We start from the raw sequence: 18,120 nt of genomic DNA on the forward strand, positions 1-18,120 counted from the left end.
TATGGATCAATGAAAACTGGTAAAGCAGTGCCTACATGTTACATGACTATCCATTAAGAATGAGTAGCTGCGACATCTTAAGACAACTGCTCAAGGATACTCCTCACATAGTTCTTAATTGCATGGCAAAATCATAAAAGCCAAAGAGAACTTAGTTGTACTGGTGTTTGATAATATATTCAGTTACTATTCTTAAAATCTGTATAGTTAGCTGTACACTTTTCTCTATAACCTCAGAGTGAAAGCTAGTCATGACATACAACTCTCATGGTAGAAAATGAGTGCTAACCCTAACTTGACTACCTGTTTCTTTTCATCCATCAGAATGGAGATAATAGATTTGATAAGACCCCATCTAGTGAACATGGACAGAAGTTCAAACGCACATCAAATAATAAAGCAGCACAAGGGGGAAAATTTTTTCTTACTATAACTGGCAATAACAATAAAAATGAGCACACAATGTGTGGGTTATTAGAAGGACATGCAGTTATGAAATGTATGTCTCTTGACAGAGCAAAAAGTCATCAGAAGACACTAAGTAGGAAAATATGTAAAGAAGACAGACCATTTTAGCTACTGGGTGTTTATATATCTCCCATTTGCTTCAGACAACACCAACTGATGATTGAGTTTCTATGAGACTTAAGACACATTTGATATAACACACATCAAAGTATTACAGAACAAATATTCACTTTGCACACTGTGAAGAAAAACATTGATGGAGAGCAACTCTGCTTATCTAGAAAGAGTGATCTAAAAAGCAAACGAAGACTTACAAAAAGGGTTTCCAGCAACATAAAGTTGTTTTTTTGTTTTAAAATATGGAAGTTGTTGGTATATAAAATAATGAATCACTACAAATCAGTTAATTTCTATGAACTATAAGGTGCAAGTAAAATTTGTAAATTAGATTTATCCAGTGTAGCACAGATTTGTACTGAAAACTTGCAAGTTACTCCTTAGAAAAAAATAATAACCAGTGGCAGATGAAGTTCTGAACATAGTTTTTTAAATATAATACCTCAATACATTTAATAATAAAAGTAAGCTCTACAAAAAATCTATTTAACATATCATACAAAATGTAGAGGTGAATGCAGCTCACTGAACTACACTATTCAGTCATGTATCAGGAAGACTTGAAATTAGAAAATTATGCAATTTCTGTGGCTCATCCTCCTCCTGGAAACAGACTCATGCTGTGTCCTATTTGTGACATTTTTGTTGCTCCATCCACTAAGTTCACTCCATCCATATAATCCCTTCTTTCTTCCAAAAAATATTGCAAACAAATAAAAGAAACCCCAAATCCAATCTACTACTGGGCTGCCTGATGAGCCACTCTCCCTTGAAAACATTTTGGAGTTGATTTTATCTGCTTTGTCAGCTCTCCCAAGCTGAAATTCTGTTAAAACGTTTTCGAAGATATCCCCCTTGCTCTGATGACATGGAGGTGAAGAAACTGGTTACGATATTCCTGAGTGCCAGACTGAGTATTCAAGGTCAGTTTTGTTCAACAAACTTCCTGGCAGATGAGAGTGAGGTGTGACCATGGTTGTGGCACGTGACATGCACTTTGGAAACAATTTTCTACTTAAAAAAAAAAAAGGCGTGGCAGTCTCTGTACTATTATGTGTCAGGAGAACAATCATCTATTACAGGAGCTTCTGGCTGGCTTTTCTCTTCTCCTACTGCCTCCTCTTCCACCTGTTCATCAAGGGGAATTTCAGTAGACTCCAAGTCTTGAGTACACAGAGTCTTGGAGTCACTGCAGCTAGTGTCTTCTTTGACTTGACTTCCACTGTCCTTTTTGGTGTCTGACTCACCATCTTCCTCTAAAGTTAGTTAAAACTGGAATTTCTCCGTTTGACTCTGCCGGCCCTCTTCTTGGTCATCAGGTGCAGAAAAGGGGCTCTGAGGGATCGTGCTCTGGTACCATTCACGATTGTCCTCCAAAGTGTCCAAAATATCCTGGGCATCAGGATGTACAAGGTCTGCCCATGTCTCCCAGAGAGGATGAACAATATAGTCTATGAAGCCCACCTAGTTAAAAAAAGAAATCCAATATGAGCAGTCCCATTGGACTAAGATACCATTAAAAAGATTAAGTAGATCATGGCCCACAAATATAATAGCAATCAGAATACTACTAACCTTAGTTTGGTAAAATAGTCATTATTTGAGATAAGAGACCATATAAAAGTGTTGTTTCTAGCTGGTGAAAGTTTCTAGCCTCTAGAATGATTAGTAGTTCAAGAATATGTTCACAATGCAAAAACATTTTCAGTTATTTACATGGCAGGATATGGGGTCTGGAACTTATTTTAGAATAAAATGTGAATCTAGATAACTGAAATAAACAAATACTCTATGTACATGAACATGGTTATAATGAATGAACAGAATGCCACACCAGTAGAAGCATGGCTATGTAAATCTAAGTTCTACAATTGCAGGTTTTCTATATCATAAGTGGTAAGGTGAAACTGATTCTGTCAAAAACAAATAATTTTAAAAGCCCAATAAAACACTATGAGTAAACAAATGCTAGCTGCATCTTTCTTCTCTTGGAAGGCTTTCTGTGTCATGCATTACCTGTGATTTTTCCACAGATGCATTGTGCTTGTCACACATGGGACTTATCTCCATGCCACACACCCTCTCTCGGTCTCCTTGGTGGAAAAACTCCTCCATTATCCGGTCTGTCCACTGACGGTACAGTTGGAAAGGCTTTGTGAGGTTGCTCAGGTCTGCACAGTGCACCATGTTCTGAAGGACCTAAAGTAGACAGAGGAATTCTCTACTCAGCACTTGCTCCATTTTTTTTTCAAACTAGAAATTCAAGTTGGATGACTGTGACACTTAAAAATACACGTAGTGTAAGATTTATTTCAAACAGCTCAACCAAGATGTGTCTGTGTGTGGTTCACACTTGTATAAATAGTTCCAAATTATGCCACTTCTACTGCATCTAAGTATCATAGGAGAAGCTGTTTATGAGTGTGGTTAATGAAATTCAGGCCTCCTTATGTGGATGGTTTTTGGGAGGTTTTAGATGTTTTTGTTTTTTAAATATATGGGCAACTAAAAAGAACAGTAAGTTTCTACCTGGTTAATTCTTAGGATGAGAGTGTGAGTAAAAATCCTGCCTATAGTTACTGAAAGTATAAGATGGGAGAAATGAATTTTATCAAAGCAGAATACACAGACACATGTGCATGTGTACACAAACACACACAAACACACAACACAAAATCAAATAATGATTTACCTGAATCCTGTCAGAATAGTTATCAAGAAGAAGAACCCCAGAACTTGTCACTTTCTTAGTTTCAACCATAGTTTTCAAATCAACCAGTAGATTCATGTGTTTTGACATGTCTGTTGCAAGTACCTTAGAAGATAAAGAATATTTTATTAAGTCCAAAGGGAAAAGTCAGAATTTGCATATGAAAACTTTTTTTTTCCAGAATGTGAAAAGGAAGGAAAACTACTATGACTTCTAATGGCAGTATATGGAAATGAATCCTTCTAGGGGCACAATCTTTTCCCTTTGCTAACGACTCTTGGAAACCTAGCTAATTATGTACACTATGCAGAAACATCAGGCACTGACCACCACTTTCCTGGTGAAAACATAATGGTATCTCTGAGGATAAGATATCATCACACATTTTAAAGTTTTTTCATTCCCTGGATTAGAAAGTGGTTATTGGACTACAATGAGTGATTTAAGGTTGCTCACAGACCACTTCAGAAATAATATTCTGGTTAATTTTCTGCTTATCCAAGAAAAATAATTTCTTTCTCTGTATGTACAAAGCAAGTAATTTTTTAGAAACAAGATATTTTTCTATGTCTCATAATCACTCTGAATAATACACATAGAGAAAATAGTAAAATCATGTATATCTCTAATTGGAAGGAAAAAGGCAGGGGATATTCAAGTGATAGCCCAAGCCCTCAATTTTTGCTTATTCATCTTTTTCTGTCTGCCATGTGGAGCTCAGAAAATAAAAGCTGAATAATGAGGTTCAACTATTATTATTCTTAAATCCAAACTGTTAAAAGTAGACAACCTATTACAGAATAGCACTGCCAGTAACAGATGCAGCTTCTAGAACATAAAGGGCCATAGAAGTTTGGAAATACACATGCTTTTACCTAATACTCTCATTCTCACATTTGAATTTTTTTAGACTACTTTCATCACATTTTTTTTTTGCTTTTTTTTGCTTTTGTTAACTACTTACAATGTCAATGACAATTTTCCTTAAAGATTGTCTTTGATTTTTGGTCAAATTCTGAAAAATGTCACAATTTTCTTCCTGTAGCAACTTAAAGCCCACGGCCAAATGATGGTTCTCTAAGACAGAGGAGTCATTATACATCAAGGCAAGTTCAGAGTCTGAAAGGAAAAAAGGCAGAAGATCACCAGAGCTGTTTAATTAGAGCTTATTTTTAAAGTTTTATGATACTTTGGGTTTAGGATGCAATTTCCCCTAAACTTCTCTGCCACCCTTACCATTACATGATAATAACAAGAAGAAAATACATTGAATAATGAAGGAGCAGAAATAACACTGGAACCTTTAGGAGTGGACTCCAATGTTACTGACACGTGGAGGGGCATTTCACTCTGTGGGCCTTAGCTGCCTCCAGACCTGATAAACTCAGCGGAATATGGAATTATTCTTAACATAGCAACATGTCTACAGCATAAGGTCTTATATTCCTGATAATTGTGGATTCTCTGCCCTACAACTTTTATGTGAGGATCATGCAATGCCAAGAAGTGTAGCAAGAAGTCTTGAGCCATGAACTCTAGTAGTGAATCCGGAAATGATAAACATGATCCATTCAGTACCTGGCACACACTAATAACTATATAAAGCATTCTCTATTTTATTGAGGGACCATGCATTTCTTTACAAATCCAAAGCCACAATTTTATTACAGAGAGACTAATTATGCTCATTTGTAAGAACTACCCTGGATCATCAAGAGTAAATTACAACATTCTCAATATAATGCTACTAATGAAGGCATAAAGACCATTTAATTTATTTCTCAGTCTTCACTGGCATGGGGATAGAGGGTGGGAAGGTACTACCACTTAACTGAAGTCATGTACTTCATTTGGCAGACACATACTAAGTGCATGTTCTCAATAATATAACAAAATACTGAATGATAGGAGTTGGCTCAGGCAATTATGCAAGCCAGTGAGGACATCATCTGCAAGCCGGAGAAGCAGAAAAAGCCAGTGGTATAATTCAGTTCTAGTGTGACCACTGAGAACTGGAGCATGGGGAGACTGGTGTAAATTCTCTCTTGTAACCAGAAGCACTGATGTCCAAAGGCAGGAGAATATGGATATCATTGCTCAAACAGAAAGTGATTTTGCCTTTCCTCCACCTTTTGGTTTCATTCAGGCCCTCAATGGACTGAGTAATGCCTACTGCACAGGTGAGGGGAATCTTCTTTACTCAACTTACTGATGTAAATGCTAATCCCTTCTGGACACACCCTCAAAGACACACGGGAAAGAATATTTACCAGCCATGTTGGCAACCTAGTTGAGCCACACATAAAATTACCCATCACAAGGTTCACCCCTTGCCAAACTGGTACCTATATGCATTTCCTTAAGCTGTATTTAGTCTCCAAATAAAGACAATAATAAGGTCACAATTCCACCTAACATGGTACAATTATGAACACAGTACCCCTTCTCCATAAGAGGTAAAGTTCTAGAATGATGTTTACTCTTCTTGTGATATTCCACAACTTAAATACTATGATGCAAAATTAACAATACCTTAAAACTAATGTAAAGTCAAAACATCTTATATTGCATGATGAGGGAAAAGGAGGAAAAACAAAGAAAATTTCCCAATATAAGTATATTTACATACACAAAGGTGTACTCATGATGATTAGAGTCCTCATTTCTATAACTGGTCTTGTGCTCATAGCTGGTAATTATAACCACATTCTCCTCTTACTCATTCTTTATCTCTTTTGTCTTTAGAAAGTACCTAGTCATGGCTCTTTTTCTACTGGGTTGACCCAAATTTTCACTCCTGTGAAGGGCCATTAGTATTTCCACCTGGATTGGGTTGTTGTAGTTTCCCATTGACCTAACTCACAATGGCATAGTAATGTAAGAGATACCATAAGAAATTTCCTGTATTCCGCACACACATTCTTCCCTACCTACACTGTGGAGTAGTAACCCAGTTTCCCCTTGACAGTCCACATCAGTCCTCACAGTTAACACTGTAACTCCTTTCTTGGTCTCTTCTTCATTTGGAGACATAAGGAATCCAAAGGGGAATTCCTTCTAGGTCAGTGAATTATTGTCATGCTTCCTAGTCATTCCTCCCTATGGAATTAAGACCTATGGGCCACAGAGCATAATGTTGCCAGAAGAGAAAACAAATTTTGCCTGTGGGGTAACTAGAGGTAATAGTGAATAGTGCTACTTCCATGTCCATCTTTGATTTCTGGACTTGTGACTCTTGGTTATGGGAGAAGTAGCATTAGATACTGAACACTGGTTTTGATTACATATGGCCTTCTGGAACACTTTTTCCCAGGCCTGAAAGGTATTGCCACCTGGCTGGTGCTGCAACCGAGGCTTCAAAAAGGCCATTCCACCATTCTAATCAAGCCAGTTGCTTCTAGAGGGTGGGCAGCCTTTGGCAGCTCTAAGTGAATCATGGCACAACTACTGAATCTGCTGAATATATGGCTCAAGTGGCAGAGTAACCTGCACAGCAGCCTGCACTTCTGCAGAACCTTCTCTTATTCTGTGCCACCACACAAAACCAGCAGATTTTTAGATCACTCGGCCGGCCAGAATAACACACCCAAACAAGTAAGTTTCCTCCGAAATCCTAACTGGTACGAGGCATTGTGCCTTCTTCATAGTTGTAGGAGGAGCCAGATGTAACAATTTACCCTCTTCTTAGAAGAGATATCTTACCATGCCCCATACCACTGGATCCTTAGAAATTTCACTAAGGCAGAAGGCCCTTGAATTTTATTTGGATTTATTTCCTAAGCAATGTCCTCAATTTTCCAGTAGACATCCTGGGAAGCTGGGAGCTCATTTTACATTGTATTTAGTCAATAACAGGAGAATGTTCTGCCTTTTATTTCCAGCAATTTCAGCCCTGCAGCTACAGAGGAGAGGGCTGGCACACCTAGAAGCACTTAGTCCACTGATGGTGGTGCTTGATCTGGGAATTCCAATCCTCAAGCTCATCCCTTTACTCCACCACTTGATTCACTGACATCAGGAGTAACCAATCAATGTTGTTACATTCCTGGGTTTCCTAAAAATGTGTGAGAGTATCATATGCAGAATCACTTCGCTCCTTGCTTCAAATGTAAGTGGTTGATTGGGAGTACCCAAGGCAGATATTTTATGTATGAACAGTTCTCCCCACAGACTATCAGTGCTTTTTCTCTTACTGGAAACAGCACTGCTGTCTTCAAACTTAATCAGATTAAAAAGCCAATTCCAGAAACCCCATAATTAATTCAGAAAAGTCATCCTTGAAACTTTCTTCCTCTACATTCTTAATTAAAAAATATCTATTATGGGTTATCCAGAGAAAAAGAACCAGTCGGATAAAGAGATATAGATATTTCAATGTGCTTATTAGGAACTGGCTCAGGTGATTATGGATGCCAATAAGTCCCAGGATCTGGAGAAGCAAGAGAGCTAGCTAGGGTTGCGATTCAGTCTGAAGATCTGAGTTAGGGAATGAATGGGGAGGGAATGGAAGGAGTGGAGAAAGTAATTGATGGAAGTCCCAGCTCACGTTTGAATGCCCCAAAAGCAGTGGCATGGATATCTGAGAGCAGGAGAGAATGATATCCCAGCTCAAACTGAAAACAGGAATTTGCCTTTTTCCATATCTTCTACTCTGTTCAGTCCCCAGTGGCTTGGATGATGTCCACTCACAATGATGACCATAACCTTTACTTAATTTGCTGATTCAAATGCTTATGTCTTCTGAAAACATTCTCACAGATTCACCCCAAATCATTTTTGGCCAGCTCCTGGGCATGCCTAAGCCTGGTTAAGTTGTAAATAAAATTTACTCTCCCATCCTCAGACCATAGGCCCCTGAAGGGCATTCTTGTGCTTTAGTACAACTGCAGATCCATTCCATATATACCTCTGCTTATATCTTCTTGATGAAAAACACTTTTAAGAGTAAACTAAGTGCATATTCATTGTATCAGGGTTTGAGGTTAAATGATCCTGAGCTTAGAAATCCAACAGACCTGGCTGTGAAATCAGCACCCCAACTCTCTTCCTTTGTTCTCATTTGTAAAGTAAGAACAACCCCTACCAAATTCCTGGGAGGATTATATGCCAGTAACTAACAGAAATGTGGGGGCTTCTAGTAATCCCCCAGGAGTTTCCTCCGCAAACTGCGGAAACCTCATTTCATCAGTTCAGTCTAAGAAGGGAAACTGGAAACAATTTTTTCAACAGTAAGAGCCTGTTTAAAAGGCACAGGAGCAAGAGAAGATTGGGCCTTAATGTGAAGGTAAGAACATCCGTGTGGTGGATCCAAGCCTACAACAGGAGATTGGGCTGGCACGCTTAGGACTGGGGTGAAGACTGGGTATGGATACCACGAGTAAGAACTACCTCTCACTGTTACTACCGTTTCACTATGTTGAACCCAGAGCTTGAAAATGACAGCAGGCTACACTGTGACTCTAAGTTACGAAAGACAAGAGCAAAAGTCTTCAAAAGGACTTCTGAACATAATATTTGTCCTTGAAATGGGGAGAGGAAGTGGTGGTTTTAACTTAATATTGGTGCTGAAGTCCAAGGGTTAAAGCTGCTTGCTCACTCCCTCAACTCCTCTTTCTTTCTGTGCCACAAGCCTGCACTGTTTCCACTGCCCTGAACACCATCACATGCCACATGTTCACATAAGCTGTCTTTTCCTGCAGAATGCAGGTTCCTAATAGCCAACGCTCAATTTTGGCCACCCTGAATTCATAGTGCCCAGAACCAAATTTAAATATATTGTTATTGAATAAAATAATCTCAATAGTTACAACTATACCACATTTGTTAAAAATGAATTTACCTTCTTTTAAATGTTAGTTAGGTTTATGTAGAAAAACAAAACTCTCTATATAATTCACTAATATGACTATGGGAACTGTATTTTTAAATTACATCAGAGAAATTAAAAAGTATATGCACTGGTTCTTAGACATAACTTCACCTTAATATGATATGATGCTTCTCTGCTCTTAGAAGCCAAAATATATATGCTTTGATTATGTACCTAATGTAAATAAGTCTTTCTCCCCACAACTTGGCCATCTTTGATAGAAACAAAAAAGGATACTTTTCCAAAGAAAATGCAATGCTATGTATATTTTGTACTTTTGATAGTGCTTTATTTTTTTCCAGAAAATAAAGCTGTGAAGTTAAATAGATTTTTAATGACATTCTAGAATGTTCTATTCAAGACTTGATGATGTAGTACACATTTTTCAGGTTTAATTACCTATATTATCCTTAAAAATAAAAGACTTAAGGAGCTTCCCATGTGGAACTTCAATTTCTCTATGTCACTTTCCTTTATATCACCAAGTTTTCATTAAAGCTCAACCAATTCCGCCAGGCAGGAAAGATCTCTCTGCTTTTAGAACCCCCAAGCTGCTTAGAGTGAGTACAAGCACAATTAGTGTCAAATCATTTGGCACCCCAAAGTAACACACATCAAATGATTCATGAGAACCAGGATCACAACTGAAAAGCAGGACCATAACTGCACTGTGAACCAGCCCAGTGAGCCCTAGTGCTCCTCTGAGATTAGTCACATAACCCAAGGTATCCCTTTACCTTGCTGCACTCAACAGTCTCCTTTATAGTATAGCAGATAACTTTCCAACTCTGGGTTTATACATCTTATAATCAGGACTTTTTAAAGTTCCTTATTATAAAGAATGGATTCAATCTTTGGTTTTGGGAAGACTGGAGTTTCAGCTCTGAGCCAAGAGCAGAGCTAGTGCTAGTCTGACTCACTGATGCTCAACTCATCCATAAATGTAGGAGAAAATACCAACTTAAGTCTGTTAAGGAAAAAAAAAGACATTTATAGCAGATCAAAAACAAATTGTCAGGAGAAGTGGCACATGCCTGGAAGACTGCAAATTTGAGGCCAGCCTCCACAACTTAGCAAGACCCTATCTCAAAATAAAAAAATAAATAAATAAAAAAGAGACTGGATATGTATGTGGCTCAGGGGTTAAGCAATCCTAATTTTAATCACTGGTACTAAAAGTAAATAAATGTATAATACTGTTAATTTCACAACGCTATTTATTACTAATTATGAGAGATTTCTTTATTGTATGTTATGAAGATAAAACTTTTTATTTTACCAGCTACTAAGCCCTTTCTGTGTTCTTCAAAGGAAAATAAAAGAACCTACCTCACATGATCCCTTGTGAAAAGCTTACTAGGGCAGTAATTCTGATCATGCCCTGTTACTATCATAAACCATGGGATACTTTCATACACCAAATGACAATGCTGATTCATTTGCTCAGGAATAACACAGTCCCATTACACTCTAACATCAAAAATATTAGCAATCCAACCTAAGCTGCTCTGTGGATTGTGAGCTTTCCTGTGTTCCTGTGGTTCGATAGAAAGAAGATCATCACAGCATCACTGGTAGCAAGGAACTTTCAGGTTCAGTATTGTCATCTTTTCACCCCAAGTAGGTGACCAGAAAAATGAGCTTAAGTGCACATCTCTGGCTACTCTCTCAGTATTTATAATCATCCTCCAAATCTCTAAATTATCTGTTTCAGTGCCTCTTAAACTTCAATGGGTATTAAATTTATCTGTAGATGGGCTATGCTAGCTTAAATGACCTAACCTGTATAAATAAGTTCCTAAACCAAGCTTCTAACCACACATCTCTGGACACTTGTTATAATCCTTTAAATATATGGATCACTAAAGTGTACTTTACTGTAAGGTAGGACAGAGGTTGTTAAAAGAAAGATAAATAGATTTAAATAATCCTAAAGTTTGAGTTAAGTGTCTCAAAGCAAGATTGCATTTAATTTTTCTCTTTAGATCGGAGTACAGCCAAGTATAAGAAATAAACAGTAAGCATTGAGAATTGTACATGGCTAGATGGTTATCACATATAGGAAGACTATTATCTACAAATTCAAGCAGAAGGGAAAAAAAGGCAGTTTTTTTTCCAAAAAAAATTTTTTTTGTCTATTTTTTTTTTAATTCTAAGATTGGAAAAGAAACAAGGGGGTATCCATATTCAACTGGCCAATTAACTATGGCTTGGGCAGATATCTCTCTTGGTTATCTTTACCTCACAACTTAAATCTTCTTAGTGTGTTTTCTTACTAGGGATAGCCATTGATCCTAGATAGTCCTATATCCATATTTCTCTTATCTTAAAATAAAAATCTTGATTTCCCTTTTAAGAAGGCAGATTATTAACATGAAAAAAACATTTTCAACAACTTTGCATTTTTTTCATATATAAAATTAAATTTATAATATTAATATATTTTAGTGGCAAGGAATTAAATCGCAGTAAATGTTTAAGTAATTTACCTACTGACTTCAATGACCAAATAACTTCTGTAAACCTAAGCTCTTTCCAAAGAAAGAGGTGGAACATCACCTCAACATTTCCTACAGAGGTTTGCTGTGTAGCTCTCAGAGATGTCCACATTGAACAGTCCTACCATCCTTATATTTCCAAATTCAGCAATGACTTGTTATACAGATTTGAGAGGTTACCACTGAGGAGAAAAAGACTTAATGATTAAAATATCAAATTAAGAGAGAAGTTCCTGTCACCCTCATTACAAGATTTAAAAAGAAAAGAAGAGGGTTGGGCCTGCTGAGGGTGGGGAAAGGTGAGGTACAGCTTTTGAAGGGATGAAATGATGATCTACATAAAGTAAAGGTCTACTAGCACTCACTTTCACCTACCTTTGCTTTTTTTTTAACCTTTAAAGGCAGCATAGCTACCTAAATGTCTCTTCCCATTTTTACTTTTGATTCTCCTTATTATCCCTATTTAGTGAAATAGCAACATATTATTTTCAGAGAAGTCCTAAACACATATTTTCAAACATCATAATGCCTCTTGGGATGTAATGATAATTTTCAGAGATAAATTATATTAACATACACTATCATTAAAACACATATTTACACATCTCCAAAGAACTTTATAGACCTGAAAAAAAATTTACACAGATCCTCAGAAAAATTTGCTCTGAAAAAAATCACTGAACTTTACTTACTTGTATTGATCAGAAATTGATTTGACACACCAGGATGATCTACATCCTGTATTGCACTAGCAAAAATTGCTGCAATAATCTCCAAATCTGTAAACACAGCCTGGAAAATCAGATAATATCAATATTACTATTCTATAAGGATATGAATAAAAAGTGTTAATAAAATGACAAATGACTTCCTAGAATTTAGATGGAAAACAAACCTTCAAATCACCATGTATTTTGAATAGACTTTTAGCTAATGAGGTACCTATAAACTTTTTAAGCATAATTCTGGAAGAAAATATTTCAACTTCATTATATCTGCGGATCATCATACCTTTTTAAAAAATAGAAAAAAAGAGTGTCTTAATAAGACATGGGAAATTATTTTCTTGGATCCAAATCAGGATTTCTCGACCTCAGCACTGTTCACATTTTGTGTCAGGTCACACTATGTGTGATGATGTCCTGTACTGGTACATTATAGATACTTAGAAGAATTCTTGGCTTGACCATGACATGCCAGTAACATATATAAACAAAAATGTGATACAACCAAAAATTTCTCCAGGCATTCCAAGTGTCACTAGAAGCTGAGGGGAGGGGGGAAAGGGGCAAGAAATCATCTACAGTTGAAAACCACTCATCTGAATGATGAGGTATTAACATAATTTCATACTGAGAACAATGCAAACTATATCCAAAAAGAGAATCTTTCCCAAAAATGATTAAGGAAATCAAATTGCTTTAGTAAACACTTAGCAGAATAACATCTTAGAATTTAAAAAAAAATTAAAGTATTTTTTCTTAATAAATTCTATGGAAAATATCAATGCATTCACTGTTTACATTTTATAAATTAATAATTCTTTGAACTCTAACTTAAAAAGTCATCAAAATGAATTTCCAGAAAACAAACAAAAGTCCAGATGTGCATTATGACATATCCACTGGATCATTTCAAAAGAAGAAATATAAGCAGATGAATCCCTAAATCTCTGATCCACTTTTACAGACAAATTCATCAAAGCTGCAACTGCTTTATTAACCACAACATTTATCCCCTATAAGTCAACATATTTCCAATAAAGCCAATTACTATATGCATCACAAATTCCTCAGTTTGAAAGTTTAAGACACTCATGAATGGCAAGTTAGTGTTCTTAACATTTTTAAAAACAGATTTACCTCCAAAGCAGGAGTAGACAGTAGCACATGAGTGGACTGGACAACATCTGCAGCATGGATGTTGTTATGATAGGCCACATCAGCATGGTAATGGTCTTCAAGGGTCATAAGGTATGTAATTAGAGTGTCTACTGGAATTTTAAATGTTTTTAACAAATCCCGTTCCTGTATGAGAAGATATCCTTGTAACATTTTTGTCTTTATATTTTTTTAAAAAATGTTTCACACAGAATGTTAGAACAAACAAACAACCCCCCTTGCACACACACACACACACACACACACACACACACACAGACACACACACAGACACACACACACACACACACAAAACCACCAGGGCTTCCTACAGATGACTCAGAAACAGAAATAGCACTTTCCCATGTGCAGTGAGAGACATGGAAATATTTGGGAAGATCTAGGAACTTATGGGACAATATCAGAGTTGAGTTGTCCTTCTGGAGGACAATACTGCTTTATCCAAACCTAAGGTCTCAGAAATGTACTACCTACTATAAAAGCTTCAGTATACCATGACCATGGAGGCACCAGCGCTGGAGCACCATTGCCTCAGCCCCACCAGCTCCAACCTCGTTCTAGAACTGGAGTTTCCCATTCTAGTCCCAGTGTATCAATAACAGACTCAAATTCTCATTTAAATTTCACTCTGAGCTGAGGCAAGGGCTCCAAAAGAAAATATAGTGGACATGGAAAAGGTAGTAGCAGATTAAAGAAATTATGTTCTGAGGTTAGTCTGCAGGGAAGTTACTAATTTTTTAAAGTTAGCATTCCATTCCCTATGCAAGTCAGGGTCATGAAGATGAATCTTAAACTGTTGTTTTAATGAATTGCTTCATTCTCCCATATCACATCTTTTTCTTATATGGAAAAAAAATAAAATTTATTTTTGTTTTATCCACACTCCACATTTCTCTACCTTTATTTGTCCCTTGGAAAAGGAACAGATAAGGGAAAAGATACTATCAAAATGAACAACAACAAAAAAGGGTGGGTGATACTGGGGTTGTGGCTCAGCGTCACAGCATTTGCCTAGCATGTGAGATTCAGTCCCTGGGTTGATCCTCAGGACCACCTAAAAATGAATAAACAAAATAAAGGTATTGTGTCCAACTACAACTAAAATATAAATACTTTTAACAAAAAGGGTGAGTGATAAGAAAGACAAAATGCATACACTTTTCATAGACTCAACAGTCAGTCCCTGCACAAAAGAGATGTGATAGAACTGCTATACCTGAAATATGGTGTGCATGATAACAGTAAGAGGCCGTTCCAGACAACTCAGCTATTCTGAAAACATGAAGACCCCATTTGTTCACATCTTCTAGTTCCTGGCATTGAAAAATTACACCAAATAATTAGAAAGTGGAAGAACATGAGGCAATGAAACGCAAATATTTAAAAATCTAAAAAATTGTTAGATATATTTAAACAATGACTCATTTTAAATATAAGCAATATACCATAAAAATAAAAGCAAACTTTAGAAAAATTTACTTAAATGTACTGAAAATGGTGAAGCATTGCTTAGATTGTAATTCTGACAACACATCACGTTCACAGATTTTGAATATTTGAATATCAATCCCAAAGCATTTCTTCAATGGATAATATTTACTCACAGAAACTTAACTATTCTTGTACAACCCAGAAGAGATGACAGACTTCTAACTTCTTCAGACCAAAAATCAAATGAAGATACAAAAAAGTAAGAAATGTGTACTAAACCACCTGTCTAAATCCACATATTAATAAACTCAAATAACTGAAAGAGCTTTATAAAGTGCTTTTCCATTTTCAAAACAAACTTATAAATTAATGAACTTTTCCATCTATTTAAAAGAGAAGAAATCAAAATTCATGCAAAACATTACTACATACTTATGATTACGCTCTCTGAAATTATCTTACCTTGGCCAGAACATCTTCTTGTTCTGTTTTAACTCCAAACCTTGGGATACTTGAATTAGTCAGACTAGAACTATACATCAATTTCTTGACTCTACTGATCTGAGACATTGGCCTTTTCTTTTTCTCTTTTTCCTTCTGAGTTGGAGAAGAAATTTCCACTTCATGTTGCTTATCTTAAGAAATTTAGAAATTGTTCTACAATTATTATGAATTCTACTTTAAAAAACACAACATGCATAATTAGGCAGGATATAATTAATCACTGGGAAATATTTACAAGTTATACTTTTCTAATAGAGTTGAATATTCATAATTTGATGAAAACTTGATATCCTCACATACAAAATTAAGCAAATAAATTCCATAATAAACTAATTAATATCAAATGTCCAGTGGTTACTTCCTGATAGATCACCCAATGTAAAAAATCATGCAAGACTTAATCATGACAGCAGACTCACAGAAAGTACAATTCTTGATTATTTGCTCTGTTCACCAACTCCATTACTGTATGACAATAACCTAGAGGCTTGAAACTGCTCTTGCCAACTAAGGATTTCAATTTTCAACACATACTTTAAAATAATAAAAACTTCAAACACAAATATAATAAAAATAGCAGTGTACAAATCTAACAGCTAATTAAAACCGATCAGACTATGGGAATTGAAGCAGCATTTTTTGAAAGAAAATATAGTTTTCCCTTTTATTTCCTGTTATTATAGAAATAAGCTTTCTAAGGAAAAAAATACAAAGGGAAGTAGTCCCTTTTGACATTTGATGAGGTAAATTAAAAAAAAAATTGAACATGGAAACACGCATATTCAATGACTTGAATAACTCAGGTCCTTTCTTTTTCTATACCACATTAGATAAGTTATGATGTAACCAAGTTTTATAGAAACCACAGAGAATTCCAATTATAAGTTATTAAGTGATTTTACACCAATGCTCTTTATCTTTTTCTACAGTAAAATCAAGATATCTTGGTACATTCATTCTTCCACTATTTCAAGCAGTCAGTAAACCTACCCATTCATGTCTGTTCAGTAATGTGCCAATCAGCCATCAAAACAGTTTTGTTTTGAAAGTAATTTTAAATCAAGGATTTGTTCAAATTACTGATTTTCACTTATTGCACTTCTTTCTCCTGATGAGGTAGAGGGGCTGCCCCAGAACATCATATTTTCAGCTATTATTAGCACACTGTTCTTTAGCAGTTGCACTGTACTTGCTCACCAGATTGCCAGGCATGGTACGCATTAGACAATCAAATCATCAAGGGCAGGACTATTTCTAATTTATCATTAAGTACCTAGTGCCCAGCCAGGGAAGCATTTAAGAAAAATTTGTCAAATGCATGCATAAATATCTTATAAAATACATTGTACTGTTCTGTATTATGAAAAAAAACTGTCTAGGGATGTAGCTCAGTGGTAAAATGTTTGTATGTGTGAAGACCTGAATTTAATCCCTGGCACCACTGAGTAAATAAAAAAAAATTACTTTGTTACCTTATATTCTAAGGCTTAGAAGTTTACAGTATCAAATTATTAAGATAATAAATACAAATGGAATTTTTGACACTTATTTGATTTCCAAAATGAGTTGGTGCTTCAATCCCTCTCCAAAAACCAGCAAACAAACAATTCAAAAGAAAAATTTTAAGCTGCATGGAGTTATTCTCACCTAAGAATGTGTCTGATATGTACTCCGACACTTGGTTTCCAGACCGGCTCATTTCAGAGAGATGGGTGAGCTCCTGATTAAGCAACCTTTTAAACTGAAAAACCAAAAGGTAAAATGAAATAACAGAAGAGGAAATTTTAAGTGAAATAACTTAAGTGTATCCTGGGACACAGAAAGATACATCCCCAAAATTTTAAATTGCCTTGACAATTTAGAGGAGAACTCTTCAACACAACCTTCTGCAATCATAGGAAAGAACCATAAGCTGTGTCACTTGTGACAGTGGCTGCCAGGCACAGGTGACTGCCACACAGTTGAAATGTGGTCAATGTGAACAAGACACAGAATTTTGAATTTCGTATAATTATTCTCAATTTAAATAGTGTGTGGCTGGTGGCTATGACATTAAATAGCACAGATTTTGACAATAAATGACAATTAATAGTAAAAACAATTATACACTTTAAATGTATTATTGGTATTTAGATAAAAATATAATTTATAAGCACACAAAAGTGTTTTCACGTGACTAAGCATGGTATATTTTTATCATTTGGTTTATCATTACCAGAAATGAATATATAAATAATATTGGTATTATTTTACCCCAAAGTAAACTTTAATAGATTTGAGTACTTTTGGGCAACTGTGGAAAAATAAAACTTAAATAAACACTACATAATATATTCTATAAAATTTTTTTTCAAGTAAAATGTAGAAGGCTTATTGGTTCTCAACATTCACAGAATTTGCCAACCCAATTTCCAAGTCATGAAACAAACAAACAAACAAAAACCCCATCAACTTTCATTATTGTATTTTATTACTTTGCAACTTATTTTACTAAAGCTACAGTGCTTGTTTTATCCAAAGATACCACGCGGCATTGCCAACATTTTCAAAGATTTGATACTTCCCTGCACATCTGCTGCTTTACAAAAAAATCTTCAATAAAATGATTTTATTCTTTTACAC

At 35.7% G+C, this 18,120-nt stretch overlaps 1 pseudogene; it reads right to left on the reverse strand.

Annotated features, from left to right (window-relative positions):
- Positions 1 to 1,620: 1,620 nt before the first annotated feature.
- Positions 1,621 to 15,618, reverse strand: LOC144369896 (3',5'-cyclic-AMP phosphodiesterase 4D-like; annotated as a pseudogene).
- Between the last annotated feature and the right edge of the window lie 2,502 nt (positions 15,619 to 18,120).

This window comes from Ictidomys tridecemlineatus, chromosome 13 (assembly GCF_052094955.1).
Source record: "Ictidomys tridecemlineatus isolate mIctTri1 chromosome 13, mIctTri1.hap1, whole genome shotgun sequence".
Lineage (NCBI taxonomy): Eukaryota > Metazoa > Chordata > Mammalia > Rodentia > Sciuridae > Ictidomys > Ictidomys tridecemlineatus.